We start from the raw sequence: 19,400 nt of genomic DNA, 5'->3' as shown, positions 1-19,400 counted from the left end.
TTGCCTCAAGAACGCCCGAACGGCATTTTTTGTGCACGATGAGTATTCGGGCCTCCTCCCTCCGTGATTTACTGAACTCATTATGTAACCAGTCCCTGGGCAATTTTTCGAATTTCCTTGACCGTCATGCACCGATCCAAGTCTGAAGAAAAAAGAAGCAAAAAAAAACGCGGGTTACAGAATCTCGTAATTATTCACCCCTCCCCCCTTTTTGGCTTGAACTTACAACTCGAACATCGTGAAAGCTGTAGCAACAGGCCAAATACACCCAATGACCTTATGAACCGGAAGATACCGTACCTCTTCAAAAGTCAAACTATATGAGAGTGGGTGAAACAAGATCTAAAAATTTTGAATGTGGTGTTTGTGAACAAGGTAACAGTAGTGGAGAAAAAGAGCAGGAGTGTGAGCAAAGGAGGAACTTGTGTAGTGATTGGTAGGCCTATACGCCTAAATCATGTGCTAAATGCAGATCCACCTATAAGAAACCCGAGGAAGTGTGTAGCAGGTCACCCAGCGATACCTTTTGTAGAGTTCCCACAGCTCCATTTTAGAAACCGCCTATGACGTCAGAGTTTGTGGTAAGCACGTACAGTTTCCCGGCACGGGCATTATCCTGTTAGAAAGATTTGGTGTGCGAAATGCGCGCTAATTATTGCTGCGCTTTATCGACTTACTGCTGGTAACGGCAGTTGAGATACGTGTTACCTGCAAAGAGTTCCGTCCAGTTGTTTCCCCTTTCAGAAGTAGCGACGAAGCGCTGGAGAAGCGCGGAGTGTAGGTGAGTGGATAGCGAGATCACGCGGAGTCGTATACCCGCCGCTAGATTTGAAAAAAAAAACGCGCTTAAACTTGATTGGGCGAAATGAGATCACGTGTCCTGCGTGCTAAGGCAATGGTGTTTTAGCGCACGCCTCGTGCCATATGATTTATAGCGAGATCACGTGATATACCGGCTCAGGTAATGGCGCTTCCGCGACCGCCTCTCCTCACGTAATCTGCCGCCGGCGCAGCCAGAATCCTGCGCAGTGTGCGCTCCCTGTTATCCACATGACCCTATTATGCTTCCAGGTTTTTTACCTTTGCTATATCCCTTCTCTCTGCATTGTGTTGGTTTATTACAGTAATTGTAAGTCCCTAATTATTGTAAATAATGAAAGTGCGCATGACGTTTTCGGTATATCACAACGAAAGCTGTTCAGAAATCAAAACAGCCGACTTTTGCGCAGTAGCCTTCCGCCGCCGCTACTGCCACCGCCGCTGGTGTCCGTAAGGGTGCGAACACACTGGCGAAGCGGCACTCTCCTGCGCGCCGCTCACTGCTCGCACGACGTCGCTTTTTTCTCTTTCTTCCGCGGAGCGTCAAAGTTTTTCTCCTGCGGACTTAATCGCTCCGGGACCTATTTTCCCCGCTGCCGCAAGCTGCCGCGAAAGCAAACAACCAATGAGCACCTGCATTTACTCCTCTTCCTTGTCATACGGGCTCGAGCACAGGTTCGAGTGGAGTAGTAGGCTTGGACAAGATAAACGTATCACTGGGGGCAGAAAAACACACAACTTCCTCGCATCTGTCGTAAGTGTCGTATCGCGTAACTGTTGTAACGTCCGCTTACGTTGCTAGCGACTACGAGTGTTCACATTTAGCCCTTCGGTAATATACGTTTTTTGCGACGGGCCAATCACCGCTCTGATGGCAACTGCGTTTCTCATTTTCCAACATGGCGCCTGTTAGCAAGCAGCTGCTAGCGGAATTCGAGGCTCTTCAAGCTCAAAATGATCTTATCATCGTCTATGAGCTTAACCGACGCAGACGGCGACGTCGTAGAACAATGTGGGTTCGTGAAATATTCCTCAGCAGGGCAGTTGACGGAGATTTCCACAATCTTTTCGCGAGGCTGAGGATTGGTGATACGGCGTTGTTCTACAATTTCGTGCGGATGTCACCACAGCAGTTCGACTTCCTCGAAAGCCTTGTCCGACCACTTATTCAAGTTCAAGAGACGCCACTGCGAGAATCTCTGTCATCATCTGAGCGTCTGGCTATTACGCTGAGGTAAGCTTATTATCTGGAGGTTTCTGTCACTTTTGTCGGCTTGTAATTGCGGACGCGAATGCAGGTGAGCCGCTGCCATAACTGTGTATTTGTGCGGAGGGTCGTTTCTTAAATATTTTTTTGGCGGCGGTAAAGTTGCTGTCCGATGCGTACTGACATTTCCGTCTTATAGTCACTGCGGTGACTTATAGTCGCGCGCTGTGAAGCTCGAGTGAAGAGTTCATTTGGACTATAACATGCGAAACGCTGTTGCGATATTCGCGCTGCTTTTCTGACTTTCTTGAAAACATGGTGCGACCATACATCGACGTGCAAAGAACCCACTTGCGACCCTGCTTGTCGTCAGCGGAGCGCTTGGCAATCACTCTCATGTAAGACGTGCTCTCAATTTTTATTGTAATTACCACCACCTAGCGCTGAAATGGCAACAGCCTGCGCTAGGCTTGCACGTTGAATGGGTTGCTGGGAAGCGATGCATTCTTTTCGTAGCAATACTCCAAAAGAAGTACATTACAAGCATACTTAAACGAAAGCCGTGATTTACAAATGACAAACTTTATCCAATTATGTGCACTCCTTTTACTTTATTCATGTATTGTAATACAAAAGTCGTTTACGAAAGCCTGCAAGGCTTTCGTAAACGTAAAAGTAACTTTGCCTATGGCACTGGTACGGACCGGCTGATGCAGTCTGGGGAATACGCCTGTCGTTCCTGATAGTTCTAGGACCCCAGTGCAATTAATAATTAGTGTAAAGCTTAACATAGGAAGGAGCAATATTTAGCCGATTATAAGGGTTATACGGTGTGCTCAATTACGGCACCATAGTGAACATTGAAGGCAATTTGAACGTCAATTGTCTGAAAATATTGTGCGACGCTAATCTGCTTTGTAATAACCTTTTACGTCTTTTTTTAGATACCTGGCCAGCGGGAACAGCTACCAGTCGTTGTCCTACAGTTTCAGGGTCGGAAAGTCTACGGTGTCAGGCCTGGTGCCCAAAGTCTGTAAAGCGATATGGAAAGTCCTGCAGCCAAGAGTGTTTCCAGTACTCACCCGCGAGCACTTCGTTGCCGTTGCTGAAGAGTTTTCGCGACGATGGAACTTTCCAAACTGCGTCGGCGCTATAGACGGAAAGCACATTCATCTCAATGCACCACCGAACTCTGGAAGCTTGTACTTTAACTACAAGCAAGGTTTCAGTGTGAACTTGATGGCCTCATGTGACGCGGGCTACAAACTTACTTCAGTCTACATTGGGTGCTACGGGCGCGAGAGCGACGGGGGTGTTTTTGCAAAATCAAATTTGGGTAAGCTTGTCGACAATGCGGGCAACTTCCCTGCTCCAGCAGATCTTCCATTTGGTGGTCCAGAGCTTCCATATGTATTTGTTGCCGACGACGCGTTTCCCCTCAAGCCAAACTTAATGAAGCCGTACGCTGGCATGCATGCAGCAGGCACACCAAAAAGAGTTTACAATTACAGGCTTTCTAGAGCACGTCGATGCATTGAGAACACATTTGGAATTATGTGTGCCCGTTGGAGAGTCCTGAGAAATAGAATGAGCCTTCTGCCGGATAATGCAGTTGCAGTTGTGTCTGCTTGCTGCTGTCTTCACAATTACCTCATGCAAGAAGGGAGGCATGCTGGCAGTTATTGTCCATGGAACTTTGCAGACACCATTGACAGCTCAGGAGGAATGGTGGCTGGTGATTGGAGAAATAGTGTTGAGGGATTACCTCAAGTTGTTCGGCAGTGATCAAATATGCATTCCAGAAGAGCAGCAGATGTGCGGGATAGCTATGCCAGTTATTTCCATGGGCCTGGCGCTGTCGCATGGCAGTGGAAGTGAAATTTCTGTCGTATTCAAACAGTCAGTTTTTTTTCATTAGCAATGCGAACTGAGAAGTTGCGCTTGATGCAATGTTTTGACTTTCCCAAGAAAGGAGGAATAAATCTCTTTCCAAGACTTTATTGCACATACTTGTCTTGCAAAACCAATAACAGGCCTTGTTTTACCTGCCACACTGAGTACACTTGCAACACCTAGGAGATCATCACTGATGCCGTAGGCCATGAAGCTCAGGGCATATTATTTGTGCATACAAACCTTTAAAACACCACTAAAAATCGAGGTGTCTGCCTCATCGAGTACACCAGGTGTAATATCCGCAGCATAGTTGACATTGTAATAATGTAATACAAGACTTTGTAAAGGGTACATCTGGTAAAATATCACACAGCATGGCTGACGCTGTAATATAATAATGTCATACAAGCGTTTGGAACGAATACATCTGGTAAAATATCACTCATCATGGTTGACGCAATAATATGATAATGTAATACAACACTTTGTATTGAGTACATCTGGCAAAATATCGCACAGCATGGCTGACGCTGCAATATAATAGTCTAATACAACACTTTGTATCGAGTACATCTGGTAAAATATCACAAAGCGTGGCTGACGCTGTAATATAATAATGCAATACAACACTTTTGCTGGACCTACTTCTGGTTTGTTTCTGCTGCGGCGTGATGCAGTAACGCCGTACGTAGTCCTGTAGTACCAAGGCATTGCAACATTTGTACACTTGTTCCGGCTTGCTCGGTCACCCAGCCTAATCGTTTTTAGCAGCCTCGCCAGCTTATGCATTAACCTTGCATTGAGCAGCACCTGCATCCTGTGGCAAGCATTTGGTCTGACGAGTGCTCCACTGCCACCACTCCCAGTTAACAAATGATACAACATGAAAACGTTTTAGTGGGACAGATATTTTTACAGCAAGTCACATATACATTTAGGAGACTGACCATCATGAATTGATGAAGAGAACAGCCCATTAAGTACTAAATTATGCAACAGCTCGAGTGATATGAAAATGCTTGGGCCTTCCCAACACATTTTACTGGTTGTTCAGAGTATAATGCCTAAAACCTTTATTTACAAGAGAAATTAATGTTCAAAACTGGTATATCACTGCCTGTGTGCCTATCTTTAGTGAACACGAAAAAAAAAGTAAGTGCGAATTCATCCCACATGTTCTGCAACAGGGCCAAAGCAGACCACGTAGGCAGTCTGCCATGGCCTTGTTGCAGACCATGTAAGCTTACAGGCGCTTTTACTCGGTAGTTGATGGAAATGCAGCCTCAACCAGCATAGCATGCATTTTTAATTTCAAATGCGCTTTGTCTTTTTCATTTATCTTAGCGAACAGTGGCTTGAGACCCAGAAGAAATGCTTCATCCCCATCGTCAGCTGAAGAAGTCAGGTGCTGCATGTGTTTGCGATTATCCATGAGAGTTTTGACCATCAACTCATCGAGGTCACTCTGCTTATTTCTTTTAGCAGGGCCTCGCTTTGCTTGTTCATGAGGATACGTTCGATCATCGCATGGATGCGCTGTCTGTGTCTTGTTAGAAGGGCAAGCAGGGGTTTCAGCTGTTTCATTAGGGACATCATCATTGGGGCTTTCTACACCGACAAAAAATGTGTCACAGATGTCTTGAACTGTCGTGCATGTGTTGTCAGGATCTGATGAGCACGACAAAAGATCAGGCTGTACAGGGACCGAGCGTGCAGCTGCTTCCATACTAGACACCGTCCTAAATGAAGAAAATGAGACACACTTTATTAGAAATAGTTGATGTCCCCACGTGGTGAAAAAATTTACATTCCATCAGTTAATGTAATTTCGGAGATATGTGTCCACATACATAACTTGACATTACACAATTTGATCTTTGTGTACTGTGCAGCAGCGACATCGGAATGCCAAAGCAAGTAAACACAATCTCTGCAATGCTTTCACATTAAAGAATCCAAACCATTTAATGCCAGAAGAGTGCATGTTAACTGCTTCAAAGTGATACGCAGCATCAAAACGATTATAAAAATAACACGTAATGTTTGTTCATTGCTCAATAGTAAAAATTCTCAACACACCTACAGCTGGCAAAATTTGTAACTACAGATTCAATAAATCTAGCCTATCATTTTACAGCCTACAAAGTGAATTTTAGTAAATAGTATCGTTCCTAAATGAGTGATATGTCACAAAGTAAATGGCACAAGTGACAGACTAGGTGCAGCATAGGTCGGCAAAAAATGTGGAGCTCCCTCAGACTCACTCACCAAACATATCTTGCCTTTAAGGCTCACTCGGACACGGACACACCAAAAAATAATTCACTCGGACACAAAGAGACTCGGACTCATGGCTTGATCTGAGTCTCAGTGAGTGGACTCATGAGTCCGTTAGCCTATGATTACCTTTCTGCACCACAGTGTCAATGCTCTTTAACAACATCTTGCATAATCGGTGCTCAACTTAGCTCATTTTGATCTCGTACCTTCAAGTACGAGTTATCAGAGTTAGAACTTCAGTAAGGACATTTTTATTGAAAGAGATGATTACACGAGCTATTTTTATCAAAAATTTCCCGTGAAAGCATTTGCAGGGAGGCCTAGGCACCTCCTCCCTCTCTCCCTGCGTAACTCATGCCTCTGATCAATAACCATTGAGCTGACGTTTGAACGATAGCGCGTGGATGTGTGAGCAGACGTAAGTACAAATGTGAGCCGACATAAGACTGATAGTAATGCTGAGGTTGAGGTGATAGGACCAAAGGTCGTCAAAAAATGTGGAGCTCACTCAGACTCACTCATGAAATATATTTTGCCCTTAGGGCTCACTCGGACTCAGGCTCACCAATATTTTCTTCAACCGGACTCACTCGGACTCAGACTCAATATAATTTTTCTCAACCGCACTCACTCGGACTCAGACTCACAAAAACATTATTCACCCGGACTCACTAAGACTCAGACTCACGTCTCAATATCAGTCTGCGTGAGCCTACTCAAGAGTGAGTTTGCCGACCTATGGATTGCAGATCCCTCGTGCACAATCAGAGCCCAGTAAAAAACATTCTAGTAGCAGTCCATAAGCAATATCAGTCATAATTTGACAAAAGCATGCACGGGAGGAAACGTACACGTTGAAACAAGAGAGAATAAATACATCTCACGCTCTGCTTTGAATGGCATCCCCCAAGAACATCAGGTGCGGCATCAGGACCCACTGCTTTCCAACTTCTTCTGCTCCGCTTCCCGACTTACTCCGGATTTTTCTTTGCCGCAGAAACTTTTGCCTCAGGTATGTCCATCGATGTTGGATCTCTGCGACTGTGTATAGAAACGCAGCGAACAAAGGATTATATTCATCAACAAACAAATGCAAAACCTACATGAAAGTACTGCATATGTTTCACGGCCTCTTTAGGCTGTCTATGTGTATCAGTACCATAAACCAGAGAGCATGTATGAAATAATCACTCGGGTTCGATGCTGCACGAGACACAGTATTCTGTCTTTACGAGTCGAACAGTTAACTATAGGCGGATGTCTCATATGCCATAAACTGTTCCACAGTAACCGAAATGCCGGCGCGCATTATAGTATGAGTGCACCGAATATATCATCCGAACGCTGTTAACACTCAGTCGAAATTCTTTTCATGACACTCCATTTCCACGTTTTTACGTTTGCATTACGTGGCACTCACATCTTGTAGCACGCAGGTGTACCGACGATCGCCCGAACGTCGCCTGTCTTCACCCACTATCTCGTATTTAGCGAACGATACAGTATCAAAACGTTTCGGCGTCAAACACACATTTTTACGTGAAGTCACGTTTGCTGCTGAAGCCTACGTTTCATGTTCCCGTTGCTAACATAAACTGTCTCGCAAAACACGCGCGCAATCACGCTCACGCGAGCACCACCCCGACATAAACTGTAAATGACGAAAAAACTTACCGTCACGCTTGAGAACGCCAGATATTTCAAGCCAGGCGTCATACCGCAGTTGACTGTCACGATACGCCTTGAGGCGTTGGTCATACAGAACAGGTCTCTGGCGCACTTCCTCGATAAGAAGCTCGTCTGCAGAGATGCTCGCCATGTCCACGCCAATTACACAGCACTGGCAGGATGGACAAGAGCGCGGACGTCGTAGCTTGAACACAAAAGGCGCACACACCGCAATCAACACTGCGCACACACGTGGAAACCGTACGAGGGTGCTTCATACGAGCGCCGTCGCAGCTCGAACACGAAACGCGGACACACCACCATTGAGCACAATCTTCCGAGCAAAAGTGAAGGCACATTAGCGCCGTGGCACGTTCAAAACAACTGCACACACGCCACCAACGTGCAGGGAGTCCACTGCGGCGGCCGTTGCTTCTCCCTGGGGATGCCGGACGTTGCATCACCGGAAAAGGACAACCGAAACCGTGGCGCTCATTGGCCGCGTCGTAACTGCCGTAGCCGTACGAGGCGTAAAAGTAGCGGGCCTTTCAACAATTACGTTCGCGTACGTAACGACTGTTGTGCTCTTAATGATTGATACGACTGCAGTGTGAACGATATAGTTGCGTTTCTTGCGCTTGCGCTTGCGCTTCTTGCGGAAGATCGGCACGTTATGCGCGTAGTCTGAACTTACCTTAAAGGGGGGTGAAAGAGGTGAAAGGTGAGGCCACTTTCCTGAGACATGAGTACCCACAACAAGGAAGGACCGGCAGGGGCTTCTCTCCGCCCATGAAATGCACTGGTGGGTGACCGGGAGCACTGGTAATCTAAAGGCTCTGTTATACTCCAGCGTCACATCGACGCGCGCGTGCGCGCGTCACGGCGACGTTACGTCAGCAAAAAACAGCCCTCTATGGTCCGGCGTCGGCTGACCGCCGACGCAGCCGACGGCTGCTGGCGAGCTCGGGCGTCGGTCGGCTCCGAATAGATCCTGCTGCATTTCGCGCCAGACGCGCCGGACTCGCATGTACAGGAACCTGCTTCGCGGGCTGTTTCGTCGGTTCCCGACAGGTGACGCGGCGCATTCTTTGCTTTACTGCGCATGCGCCCCTCTATATGCCATCGCACCGGCGCGTTGGAGCCACTGATCAGTGGTTGGAGCCGGCTCGACAGTAGCGGAGATCGATTTACGCCTGGCGTAGCGTCGCCGGCTCAGCGTGATGAAAAGCAACGTCCACGCGCGTGCTCGCGTATGAAGTCGGAGTATAACAGAGCCTTAACTCCCTACCTCCCGCATTAGAGACGGACGCTTCAAACGCTCGTTCACTACGAAGGCTGAGCGGCCAAAGCGGTTGTGCGGGAAAGCGGAGGAAACCTCCTTGCCAGGCGGATGAAGCGGGCGTAAAACGAGGCGACGTGACGGATCCATCTGGAACCGATTCTTTAGGCCAATGTGAACGCCATGCGGCAGCGGCGCTGGTGTAAACACCCGCTTGAGCCGGAAATGGCACGATATCTGCGCTGGCGGCTCGGGTTGATAAGGTGGACAAGCAGTGCCAAGTGATGGCGACACGTCGGCAAAAGCACGAGATGCCCCAACTACACGGCCGCGTGCACAACTAGGTGCGCCGTGCGGTCTGAACCCGTAGACGCACTCACCGCCTCGCTGCATTGAAAATCTGCTTTGGCACTTTGGCCGCTCCGCCTTCAGTGTGAATGAGCCTTGACCACTTAAACACCGTGGCAGCCTGGATACGCGGGGGACTGCTATTGGTCACGCAAACCACTATTTCCAGGACGCCCATCCTTTTGTTGTTTGGCTGTTCCTTAGCGTATCTCTGTTAGACTACCTTGTGCCGTCGTCGTAGTAGTAGCAGTAGTGGGCATCACGCAGGTCATTTGACCCCTGAAGACAGCGTAACCAGCATGCCACTGAGAGAACGTATTGCAGCGAAGCTGTCTGAGTCTAGCCTGTGCAGCCGCCCCCATCGTTCTTGCTGTAAGAGGTCAGCAGCACGTCACGTGACCAACGTGCTGCACAGTCGGCCAAATGCTATGGTCGTTGGCACGCGGACCGTTAGGGAGCACTTCATTCAAGGCACGCGTAAATGCCCAAGAGGAAGCCTTAAACGACCCACTAGTTACGTAATTCGCATTGTGTGACGCCTGGTCGTTATTTAACTCCCCCACCACGCTTTATAACATACGTTAACGTGAGAAAGAGAAATAGAGAGAGAGGGAACTAACTTTATTGAGACTCTAAGGAAATCGATCATGGGAGCCTGATGCGCTTCCTTGGCAACCAGTAGAAGTGCACTTCCGAGGAACCCACTACACTATAAATCACGATAATTATTGTGAAGTAGGGAAGCGGCCACTATGCAATTTTTCGTCATTCCGCAGGGAACCGTGGTACCTGCCAAACACCTGTAAGGCCTTATGTGCACTTTGTTTATGCTGTGACTGATGACGCTGAAGAATTATGGAAGAGCCCTTTATAATGGGTTGCAAGCATTCAACAAACCACTTGTTGCGCAATTCGCATTTTGTGACGCCTGGTTACAGAATTCGCGTTGTGTGACGCTTACTGGTTGTTATTTTACCCTTCTACCACACTACATTACATATGCGAATGTGGTTCCTTTTTGACATGAAGCCTGTATAGGGTATTTTTGCAAAGCTGTTTTAAGCACCGGCATGGCTCTGAGGTAGAGCACTGGGCTCCCACGCAGAGGTCCCAGGTTCGAACCTCATTCCATCCTAGAATTATTTTCTTATTTCGTTTTTTGTTTATTTCGAGCGATAGTGGTCTCATAACAGCTTTCGCTAGTATATATATATATATATATATATATATATATATATTATATATAGTTTTTTATTTCGCGGCCATCTGCGCAATCAAAAATAAGTAAATAACACCGCTACTTAACAGATAGAAATTTAAAACCTTCTAAACGGACGTTTTACTAACCTGATGTACAACTCCTTAATTGAAATTTTGTGACCAGCTTCGTTGCTTCAAACGTCATTAATTAATCTTCTCTAATTGAGCAATTAGGCAGAGCACAAACATTAGTGGCATTTACTATGTGCAATACTCAGCGACATGTAATAGGCTGTGCCGTCATAGAGCGGGTCGGCTTATTTTTAAACTCTCGCTAGAGTGAGCTGCGGCAGTCAGTCTATTGTCAATGTGTAGCTTCAACGTATTGCGATAACCTAAATATCTTGGTTCATTCAATACCCTCGTGAACAGCGAGGCTGTTCTTAGTCGACCCGTAGCCGGTGTCGTTACGCAGTACGGCGAATGGAATGTGCTGACGCCGAGAAGGCGGGGAGAGGAGGTGACCAGTGAGGGGCCGTGCTCGGTGTGAAGAGGAGAGGCCGTAAGCAGATGCGAGACCGCACTGGATGCGATGTACGGTGGAGACAAGGCGACCTGTTATGGGTACGAGAGCGGGGTTTTATCTGCGCCCCGTCTTTCTGAAGATGGTGAAGACTGCTCGTACGTCGGAGGAAGAATGCGCAAGTCGCTAGCGGCCGCGGGAATAGGCACTAAAGCGCTTTGCTGTTTTGACAGCTCTCACTGCGTGGACCTGCCTTTACTTGTCTCAAACCGCATGAAAATGCAAAAAACGACGAGGTCGATGAGGACTGATTATAGAGAGGAGGGATTAATGAGCAATATTTATAGTACTTACGTATGTCCTATTTCGTGGGCCACGGTGACGTAAAGATCGTGTCGTTGAAGACGGTCAGAAACGATCGCCACTTTAAAATAGCCGCAGGCTCCGCTCAAATATGATGACCCTGAATGAGAGCACATCAGTTTTGTAATTAGGCTACGAGCACTGTGTATAGACATTTGCATTCTATGTTTAAAAGTGTGGCTAGGAAAACCTAAATTTAGGCAAATTGCGATATTTGCTCGCCATCATCAGCAGGAAGCTGCTACGTCACAAAAGACATCTTGCGGTGACTAGACAAATGCACCATGGCAGTAAATTTAGAAAATAATTATCCTTTTATTGAGAGGACACGGATGGTCGGGAAAAAATGGGAGAGTAAAGCTATTCTTGCGGAGTCCTCTTGTAGCAAGGTTGCGTTTGTTTGTGAGGACACGTGCGGATGCAGCATCAGTAATAAAAGCTTCGAGGCCTGCCTCTACGCTATGAATGACAACTGTGTAGGTGACATTCCAAGTCGAATTAGTGGATATTTTGGCGAAACCCTAATCTGTCTTATCAATGAAGAAGGTTTCGTACTTTGGCGACACCTGACGACAAATCGCAAGTCCTTGTCGTCGGCGTCAGCGCGAGTGACGCAAAAAGGAACTGAGCGTTAGAAGTCGTAAGTTAGGTGGCACTCAAGAGAATGATTATGCGCCGTCGGCGTACCGCAAGTCACATGACGTCAGTGTAACATGACGCCATCAATAACGTCACAGATAAGCAGAATTTGTGACGTCATGATGAATTCGCAACATAGCGTCACATGATATCGCCGCTTGATCAAAAATGGGCCGATCACGGAAGCTGTGAAAAAAGATGGCTGATCCCTCTGTCATAGGAATCAGTATAACACGAAAGTGAAATGTGTCGTCACATATGTAGTTGATTGCTTTAGCGCAATTGGTATATCAGAGCTTGTATAATGTCTATTGTTGCTTGGCACATGTAGCACCGCCTGATCTGGACGCACGCTGACGCCTAGTGGAACACCTCCGTACCGACGACTAACGCCCATGATCATGATTTACCCTTGCGGTAGCTGAAGTTGTTAATATACACGTGGACACTGCATGTGATGACTCCCGCGCAAATATGGCATCAACAAGCACATAATAAACACTGATACTCGGTATGCACTCCTCAAAAGCGTCGTGAAACGCGAAGAGAAACTCTATGCGCGTTGTCTCTTCCCTCTATAGCCTGGCAGTTAATTCTCACAGAGCGAACCGGGAACGCGGTGCGACAGCGAGGCGAGCATCGGAGAGCTTTTTTTTCGATATGGATAGAGGCGATGAGCGAGGGTTGGGCTGAAGCCACCACCTCGAGGTTTCTTAAACGAAATTACACTTCTATTGGAAACGCGCCGAGTGGGACGGTCGCAGCAACGGCGCGTTTTTTTGTTTTGTTTTTCGAGCCTAGTGGCACACATGTCCCCACCCCCTTACATATGGGACGCTCATAGCATCCATCCATCCATCCATGAATGAGCACTGTGACAGAAATGTGTGAAAGAGAAAAGGCGCTTACATGTAGCCTCCGTTATGTGTTTGGCGGTAGCACAGTGGGCTAAACGCATCCAGCCGTCGTCGCTGACCGAGAGGTCATGGGTTCGACTCCTGTCAATGAACCTTTTTCTCATAGGTTTTTTATTTGCCATTTGACGGCGTTCATATTGCTTACGTATTTCCGTGGCGGAAATACGTCATGAAAATCTTGATGGGCCCCGGCATAAAACACTTTCTTGTTAAAACTATATGAGCTGCAGAAAGCCTGCATTGCCTCAGATCTCGAAGGAAGTACGAAACCACGGTAGGTGCCGTAGATATTGAGGGGCGGGTGTGTGAGTGACGAGTTATAGAATAGAAATATGGTGGACAGATTGTTCTAGAAAAGGTAAAGCTAGTTCCACGCTTTAAAATCTCTGTAAACAGCGGAGTTCTGGAATTTTTCATCCATCTTTCTTTCATGATTCGTTCATGCATTATCTCCTTCTATATTGCCCTCTATGCTATTTTTTCTCTCCACCTAACACTTACGTCACTCTTCCTCGCCCTAGCTTTTCTTCCCCACCCCTTGCAATGCTATTCCGTACATGGTTATGCTATGCTTTACCCTCTCACTTCCTACGCTTTCTCCTTTTTTCCCTCCTCCTCGCCATAAGAGCAGTCCTCCTCACCCACACTTTCCTTTCCTAATTCCTTCCTAAGCTATACTATACAAGGCTATCACATGCTCCACCCTTCTGTCATCCTTCGTTCCTTCCTCCTCCCCCTCACTTTCCTTTTCCACCCAATTGCTATTGGGCGCGAGATCGAGCACAGTCGGCACCTAGGCGGCGAGCAGACGAAACCCCGTGGTGTGGATGGCTCCTTGCGTGGTCTGCTAGGCACACTGTGTTCGCATGTGTGCGTACGTCATGCACGCCCTCACATTACAGCTTATTCCGTTGTGCTAGCACAGTATCAAATCCTTGTACATATGCCTACATAATATAGATAAGCATTTTGCCTTACATTGTACTGTCCATTCACCAAAATAATTTCAATGTGGGTACCAGTTTGTCGTTCAAGCACATCACATAGTGCATTTGACGGTCGTCCCAAACGAAAAAAAAGTACTAAATGTCGAGGCGTGAATGCAGAATTTTAGCGACACCATCTCGTGAAGCGTTGGTGAGTTGGAAATCCTCGTGATACCACAAAGCATGAAGTAGCGTCTGCAGAGGCAGGTTAGTGGTAAAAAAGACCTGAAGACACGCATTTCTAGTAGCGGTACGCATGATTCACGCAAACAGAAAAGCAAAGTGCACGAAAGTTCTTACTTCATCTAATTACGCAGAAATACAGGCTCTTCTTTTGTAGCCGCCACAGCTAAGAATTAAATACCTAATTGGCTCAATCACGCAACGCTATTTATATTGTGGTATAGGCAAAACATAATTTAAACACGTGCAAATAAAGCAAGAAAAAACATAGAGCACAGTGAAAAATATGAACGTGACCGAAGGCCAGCACCCCATTGATTGGCACATTGCGCTTCTCTCACACATAGTAAGAACGTTAGGCCGGTTTCGTTCAATATTGTGGCAATGGAGGGCGTATACATCACCACTAGACTGCAGTCAATGCGCTTTATTCGCCGACAATCGACTCAAACCGCCTGCAGCGTATTGTCCAAAATTGCAGCGTATTGTCCAAAATATATAGTAAATCAAACCTTATTTGAACGCATCAAGTACTGAGATATAGAAGTGATAATAATAATAATAATAATATCTGGGGTTTAACGTCCCAAAACCACGATATGATTATGAGAGACGCCGTAGTGGAGGGCTCCGGAAATTTTGACCACCTGGGGTTCTTTAACGTGCACCTAAATCTAAGTACACGGGCCTCAAACATTTTCGCCTCCATCGAAAATGCAGCCGCCGCGGCCGGGATATAGAAGTGACAAAAGCACAAAATGTTACCAGTGTTAAATATGAAGGCAAGACGTACCCGTCCGTTCGATATTCCTAGTTTTCCAGTCGCCTTTAGTGTAAACCAACCTGCGACTGCAATGTAAAAACAGTGGTTGAACTAACAGCACAATGAGAACTAGAGACAACTTAGATTCAAAGACAGGCGATAGAATTATCCTAATCAGCGTTCTACCAATTCGCCCAGCTTCCCGTTTGAAGACCAATCCTTAGAAAAGTGCATGAAAGATGTATTAAGGAGTGCTATATAAACCGTGAAACTCGTGTACATTAAACTGGAAATTAAAGAACGCAGAAACGCTAAGGGCCCAAGAGACTGTGTGGCTTGCACGTAAACTCATACATGATGATTCTGAGTCGTCGCAGCACCAGTTACCCGGTTAACGTTGTCCAGTGGTGCTTATTGCATTAATTATCATGATCACGAAGTGTCGTAATAATGAAGCAGCCTCTGAACGTGTCGGTGGATCAAATTATCAGATAGGCGGCTTCCAGTCATGCTGCAACAAATTAGCAGAAAGGTTGTTCATCGTGGTTCGCATATTAAGACAAAATTGTTATTCTTCTCACGAGTCGAGATACTTTGCGAGATTTGGGAGACCTGGGCAAAATGTTCCATGACGTCATCAGTGATGTCACGTGACAACGCTACGTGAGATCGACGAAATTTCTGACGTCCGCATGACTAATTGTGAAGATGTCTTCTGTCATCGTCGCTTCGTCAAAGGTGGGCCGATCTCGGAAATGGTTGGCGAACGTGTGGGGTACAGGAAACTCTTGCCTGTTCTCTCCTTAATGATAAGACGGAAAGGCGGGCTAGTTGGTTTGGCTGTATTGTGGAAAATTTGTGCACGCCACATGAACACACAACGAAAAAAGTTCACAAGGACCAGCGCAGACTAACAAGTGACTTTTATTCCATAAAAGCACATGTATACATTCCCGATCAGCACCTCATATTATCTGCGCATGATTAACATGGCACCGTACATTCCTTTACATAAAAACGATAAAACCATTAGGAGAACCGATACACTATCACATCTTGTTTAGCAAATTGATTTTGTCTTCATTCAATGCGATGGAAAGATCACTAACACGTGCGTCTTAAAGTCTATAGATGTGCCAAGCTTCTACACACTATCTTGTTATCTGATTAGGTTGAACATACAAAACAGCAGTTTGATTACCCATTGGACTACACGACTTCAATGAACAACGGGCACAATGTAATGCTAAACGCGTGTCAGGCCTTCCCTTCACGTTGGCCAAGTGTTCATTTAATCTTGCATTTAAATATGGGCCAGTCTGACCTGCGTAGCACTGGCTACATTTGAAAGGGATCGGGTACACTTCGTTTCCTTTGCTATCCACAACCAATTGATCAGGACGCTTCGAGCACTCCTTAGTGCTCCGTACGGGTTCACTCACAACTTCGCCGTAGACAATGTATTGAACATTATTCGAATGTGTGCAGGCTACAAGCGAAAGACGATTGAGAAGAACAGAAATGACTAACCAGTAAATATGGCTCTGATAATTGCATAACAAACCCGATTAAGCCAGCAGCGAGATCAGGCACATAGTTGTTTGCGTCCCATTTCAAAGGAGCTTCGCTCATCGGTTGCATTCGCTACACGGAACAGGTGCTGATTTTAAAGACGATAGTCTTTCTTGGGGAACTTAAACGCAGAAATTTTGGTCTGTCTTTCTGTTTGTCGGCACGTCACTCGATTCAGCCACCAGGCCAAAGTTGAACCACTTGCTTACCGCCCACCCTCTTGAACTGGTACGGCTGTTCATACTTGTGAACGTTGTCAATCAAAAAGTAAATATTACGCACATCTGAGGTGCAACATCATTAGGTAAGTATTAGGTGGTGTGTTCCTTTAATAGAAAATACATAGATACGCAATTTTAAAGACCCTAGTTTCTTAAGCTGCGCTGAAAATGCGACTGCGCTGAAACTTGTCTTCCTCCGTGCCCTCTGCACAAGCTCATGTTGTGTTTCGGTTGTGGTTCAGTATTGCATTGTACGAATGACAGGGGGCGCCGCTCTGGCATTCCTGTTTTACCCAGGCGACGTGTAAATAAGAGAGTTTGTGGAGAGTACTCGTTGAGTGCGGACCCTTCTTCTCCTTCGGCGCATCGCGCCAAACCGCGTGTTCGGGCTGGCCGGCGTCCCCGCCGGTCGCGTTGGTCACCGCCGGTTTTCGCCTGCCGCTCCGCTGGCACTACCAGCCCGCAACACAGCACTAATGTTTCCCGACGTATTACAAGACGGCGTCCATATCTCACGCAGCGCCTCTTCCATCGTCTTTAGACGACTTTTGCAGCGAAGGACGCAGATACGCGGCCAATTTTTTATTAAAGCTAATTGAAAGCATCCCATTGCAATTCCGTTTTTTATTATCCTTGAATGGGTGGAAGCGTACTGTAAGAAAGGCTTCTGCGTTCTCGGGGAACACTTCCAGCACAAATGCTGTTTTTGATGTTCTTGAAATTGATGTTCAGATCTAGGAACTATAAGCAGCTATCAGTGGGTACTTCATATGTGAAAATTAGGCCTTTGCTCTACTTCTCAATTTTTCGAACACACTTAAGGTGTACATTGACATTCCCCCTTTTTTACGGCCCAAAATCAAATATTCGTCAACATACATGAATATTTTTTAGAGAATTGCCATCCCAAAGCTCTCAAAAGAAACGTAGTCTACCAGATCCCGTTAAAATGTGGCCAGTGCTACGTATGTCAGACGGGCCGAAGTTTAAATATAAGGTTAAAAGAACACTAGACCAACCTGAAAGAAAGGCCTGACGCGCATTTAGTATTACAGTGTGCGTTGTTCAATGAAGCCGTGTAGTCTATTGTGTAATGAAACTTTTGCTTTGTATTATCACCTAATCAGAGAATAAGTGGGTTTGTAGAAGCTTGGCATATCTCGACACTTCAAGATGCATGTATTAGTCATCGTCCATCGCATTGAATGAAGACGAAATTACATTGCTAATAAAGATGAGATGGTGTATCGGTTCTGTTAATGGTTTTATCGTTGTTATGTAAAGGAATATACGGTGCCGTGTTGCTCATGTGCAGATATGCGGTGCTTATCGGAAATGCATATATGATCTTTCCTATGGAATAAAGGTCACTTGTTAGTTAGCGCTGGTACCTGTGAACTTTTTTCTTTGGGTCTTCGTGTTGTGTTCGTAAATTTTACACTTTGATCTCCTTAGCGTTAGCTTAAGGAACTGCCAAATTTCTCTCAAAACAAAGAGTACTCGTTTACTTATCTTCCTTAATCCAAAATAGTTGTTATTTGGGTTATTCGGGACAAATTCATAATGGTACCAAGGGAAAGCACAACAGGAGCTACAAGAGAACTGCAATTTCAATACAGCCAGTATTGAAGGACCTGTGAGTGCATTCTACCGAGAGTAATGTTAAAGAAACAGCGCTATAGTTCGTGATCCAAGGGTGTGCTGCGCTGAGCTGATAGGTTAGTAGCGTATGTTCGGGTGTACGATTCTCATTTGTGGTTTAGGCGACAAATCACACGCAAAATGTCATAGTTTTCGATGGCCAATAGCCATAGCTCAGGCTGTCGCGAAACCATGTATCTGTACAAAAATATTTGTTATAATAAATATTGATTAAGCATGAGGTTCTCCTATAGAAGATGAACAAAACTGGCACTGTATTTTATTAACTCACCCCGTCAGCAGTAGTATCAAGTCGGCCGTCCATATTTTCACTCTTGGTCTCGCGAACTCGATCATTTTGTACAGCGTTTCTTGAACCAGAACTTCGTCATCGTCTGCCAGTACCAAATAGTCTTCCGTTCCCTGTGAAATTCGTATCGTTAGACAAAAGAAATAGCAACACACGTTCTACTCACCCCTCGATAAGTCCTACATCCAGATAGGATGACACTGCCGGGAGGTCGAAGGGTCTTCAGAACTCTGTTGACCTAAGAACGCCGATGACGCCAAAAATGAGGCAATTGATTGTGACTGGGTAACGAACTTCTTCTATTTAGTCAAGAATGAGCGCATATTTCAAACCTCGAAAAAATTGTTGCGTATTTTAAAATGAATGTGCGAAATAAATATTTCGTATTGCTCAATTGGTTGGCAATTTAATTGCAGGAAAGCTTTATGGATAAACGTGTAATACAAATAGATAACTAGACGGATAGCATAAATGGCCAATATTCCGGTCCGATATATCTACTACGGGTAATAGGGGATATTAAAAATCTACGGCGCCATCTTTTGACAAGCCGATAAGCCTGATACGCCATGTTATGTTAGGCGC

Source organism: Rhipicephalus sanguineus, chromosome 8, assembly GCF_013339695.2.
Source record: "Rhipicephalus sanguineus isolate Rsan-2018 chromosome 8, BIME_Rsan_1.4, whole genome shotgun sequence".
Classification (NCBI taxonomy): Eukaryota; Metazoa; Arthropoda; class Arachnida; order Ixodida; family Ixodidae; genus Rhipicephalus; species Rhipicephalus sanguineus.
This window is presented reverse-complemented; position numbering follows the sequence as displayed.